Below are 4483 nucleotides of genomic sequence, written 5' to 3'. Positions count from 1 at the left end.
GGCTATTTTTAAAATTTTTTGCTTTATTTTAATTTTGATTATGGTTTGGTGACTTAGCGGTTTGGACTAATAAGAGGTTGTAGTAAACAGATAGAACATTCATTTTTCTGAATAACTTTGGTTTTTAGGATTTCTGAGTTTATTGTTCGTTGTTTTTATGTATTGTTGTATCTTTCTTGTTTAACCTTGATCCATTATTTATAGATGAAATTAGGTTTAATGAATTTAGTGTTGAGTATTTGAATCGTATCTCAAATTCACATTGGTCAACAAAGATTTCTTTCAAATATAATTCTGATTCATACATTCTTGATAATTTGATTATCAGGCAATCTTTATTTCTCAATCTGATATAAGAAATTCTTCTAGAAATATATTATGCGTATTAGTTTAAATTACATTTTCAAAATGATTCACTTGAGTCTTCCATTATACGCTTGATTGGATTAGGGTGGGAACAAATCTGACCTTGTTTTTGGAGCTTTAGAAGTCAGAATGCGGCTAAGTCTAATTCAATATTTTTCTCAATCTATCATAACCTTTGACCTTCCATCAGATTCATTGACTTTTCTTCATCAGAACCATTGACTTGATTGTTGGAGTTATATGATGTGTTGCTTGAATAATCATAGTCAGAGGCAGATGCAAAGTTGGATGACTTAAACTTAGTGGCATCGGAAACTTCACCTTTGGTGCATTATCAGAGTCAGTTCAACTTAAGAGTGTGCTGCATATCAGAGAAACACTTTCGAATGAGTCGTAGTCTTTAGAGTCAACAAAATATATTCTTCATAGGCATGCTAAAAAACAATGTTCATCAAAGGCATGTTGAAGTTACTACTCATCAGAGGCTTGCTAAAGTTAATGTTCATCATAGACATGCTAAAGTTATTGTTCATTAAAGGCATACTGAAGTTACTTTTCATCACAAGCACCCTACAATTACTGTTCATCAAGGAAATCCTACAGGTTCTATTCATTAGAGGCACACTAAATCTTCAGAGGTAGATAATTCTTTAGAGGCACGTTGAATCTTCAGAGGCGTGTTAGATCTTCACAAGAAGACATACATACTAGTCGGAGGCATGCTAACCAGAAGCGCACTTCATTCTGCTTAGGTAAACACAAAAACACATTGAACTACCAGAAGCACACTATTAGAGGCAGATGCGCAAACTTTTCTAGTGCGTAGATTTGACTAATTTCATTTGCTATGACCTTTTTACCTCCGCGGGTGATATCATCTGGTGGTTTCCCCTGATTTTCCTGCTCTAATTTCTACATACTTAACGAAGCCATTAATCCAAATTTATTGTTCTCATAAAATAGTTTTGTTAACTTCAAAACTATAAGTGGAAAATCAACTTGATTCCAACAACTTGCATCTTTTTGATGATGACAAACCTGTATTTTGATAACAATTTTTCTTTTACTACTTGACTCGCCTTGACTTAAGGCTCCCTATAAGTCCAAGTAATTTCTTCATTTTCTCTCCACATTATTGTTTTCAAATATTTTGTCCCCCTTTTGTCATCAGACAAAAAAACTTGAAAGTGAAACGTTTTTTTATTTTCTCTCCACGTATTGTTTTCAACTTTTTGTTTTTGAATAAAAGCCCAATGCCAAACTTTACTGGGCCTAAATTACATATTTCTTAATATGGACTTTTTTAATAATTTTAAATAGCGGGTCACTTGTTTTTTAAACCCTAAATCCTAAAGCCCAATATCAAGTACTATATATTAGAAGTTTTGTTTCTTTTCTACGAAGGAAATATTAGGATTCAGATTGCTACAAGAAATAAACAGTTTTTATTTTAATTTCGTGGAATGCTAATTTAATAAGATTAAGCCACGAGTTTAGAGTTTCATCAACACCTTGAGATTCAGGTTACACTGTCAATTTCATTCATGATTCTATTCTTGTTTATTTGATTATATTGATATTATGATTGCTTAAATTGAATTTTAATAGGATCGATTAAATTTATTTGACATAATTTGGTTTCGATTTCTAATTTAATTGAATTATAATTTTGCGACGCTTGATCGTTAATTGTTATATTTTGATGATTGTGATGCTTAATCCAGTCAAAGAAACCGAATTCACATAGGAATGATTACGCTTGTTTGATCAATTCTATATTCAAATAAGAATAGAATTATGAATTAGAAATTAAACTCATTGATAGAATCTGTGATAGGTCTGAAACTCGAATTAGTGGATTAATTGTTTGCTCATCTATTAAATAAAAAATCTAAAAAAAAAACCTTTTCTAATTTCAACTTTCAATTCGGTTAATATTATTATATTTGAAGTCCTTGCGAAGCGACTCGAGTTATTACCTCTATTTACATTTTATCAATTGTGTTTGACTCGTGTGCGACAACGGATCATCATACTTTAAGTATTGTTCATCAAAAGGACACTGAATCTTCAAAGACACACTGAATCTTCAGAGGCGTGATAGATCTTTAGTGACTGAGAAAAAAACTCTTTGGAGACATGATAACCGGAAGCACACTTCAGTCTTTATAGGCAGACACAAAAACATGTTGAACTACAAGAAGCGTGCTATCAGAGGCAACAGACCTTTCCAGTGTGTGAATTTGAATGATTTGATTTCGTTTCCTTTGACTTTTTTACTTCCTCTGGGGATTTACTTTGGTGGTAACCTTTCGTGGTATTCTCTGGTGGTTTCCTCTGGTTGTATCCTTTTGTGGCTTCCTCTAGTCGTATTATATGTAAAGGTGCAACCACGAGAATGATGGTTGAATTGTATTTGACTAAGTTGATAACGTTTTCATTATTTGATAAAACTGGTTAAGATTTGATGATTTTCTTGGAGGAAAATCAATAACAAAACTAAGGAGTGCAGAAATAAAGTAACACATGTAATTTATCCCAGTTCACCATTAACTTGGCTACATCCAATCCCTTCACTTAAAATGATTTAATCCATTAATTTAACAACTTTTATTACAAATCACCTGACCCTGCAAGTCAGTCTTCTCAAACATCCTAACAACCCCATACTTTTGAGGAACACACACACCTTTACTCTACCGACCAAGTCTTCTCCATACAGTTTGACAATTATAGATTGTTGAAGGCACATTAAAACCACTATCGCGTTCAAAGAAGGACACTTAGAAAATAGTTATCATTCGAACAAATCTATCTCTCTATGAACTCTAAGATGAATTTTGAATTTTGAGCACGAGTTCTTCTACTCTTTTATGATTTTTCTATGATCTTCTTATTCAGCCTTGAGTATCTATTTACAGATAAAATTAGGGCTTCAATTTAGTCCTTGTTTAATTGTGAATTGTATTTTCATTTCTAACTTGGTCAACAATGATCTTATTTAAAAACAATTCTGAACAAGTTGTTTTTTTGATAATATGTTCTTTATCCAATTTTGTATTTCTAAATGCAATATTAGCATTTCTTCTAGATTGATTATGTTCGTATTTTGTTCAGATTGAGTTTGTAAACTCATCAGATTGCTATTGTTCGTAATTTGTTAAGATTGAGTTTGTAAATTCTTTAGATAGATAGTATTCATATTTTGTTAAAATTAAGTTTGTAAATTCCTCAGATTGGTACTGTTCGTATTTGGTGAAGATTTCTTTCGCAAATTCTTCAGATGAAACTTTCTTCCTATTGCTTGCTTTGATCTGGGCGAGAACATAGCGTTGGACCATTTATGGATCATATATTCTTGTAAATAATTTACATCTTCTTGTGATAAATCTTGATCGAATCTTCTTATAGATAAATCTTGATGAAATGATCAAATTTTCATGTAAATAATTCTTTTTTTTTTTTTGTGATAAATCTTGATTAAATCTTCTTGTAAATAATTCATATATTCTTGTAGATAAATCTTGATCAAATGTTCTTGTAAATGATTCATATCATATTATTGATAAGATGTTGATCATATCTTCTTCAATCTTGACTATATCTTCTTTTCAACTTGGTCAAAGATTTTTTCAATTATAAATTTGAATCAAATCTTATTTTAGATTATCTTCAAAAATACAAATCTTCTTTCATACTATGTGGAGTCAAATATAATGTTCTCATAAAATGCTTTTGTTAACATCAAAACTCTAAGTATAAAACCAACTTGGTTTCAAAAATATGTTCATCAGCCTCTTGTTTTTGAAGATAAAAAGAAATAAACCATGTCTTTAAACTCACTAAAGCTCTACATGGAATGAAACAAGTCTCTAGAGTCTGGTATAAAAGAAGAAGTTATTTCTTAATCAAAAATGGTTTTTCTAGAGGCAAGGTTGCACTTTTTAGAAAAACTGATTTGCTAACTGTTCAAGTATATGTTGATGACATCAACATTGGATCAATAAATGAAAAAATGTGTTAGGAATTTTCAAATCTCATGCAAAGTGAATTTGAAATGAGTATGATGGAAGAATTTAGATGTTTTCTTGGCTAGGAAATCAAACAATATGGAAAT

This window comes from Cicer arietinum, chromosome 4, assembly GCF_000331145.2.
Source record: "Cicer arietinum cultivar CDC Frontier isolate Library 1 chromosome 4, Cicar.CDCFrontier_v2.0, whole genome shotgun sequence".
In the NCBI taxonomy this organism is placed as follows: domain Eukaryota; kingdom Viridiplantae; phylum Streptophyta; class Magnoliopsida; order Fabales; family Fabaceae; genus Cicer; species Cicer arietinum.
The sequence above is the reverse complement of the archived record's forward strand: the minus strand, read 5'-3'. Positions refer to the sequence as shown.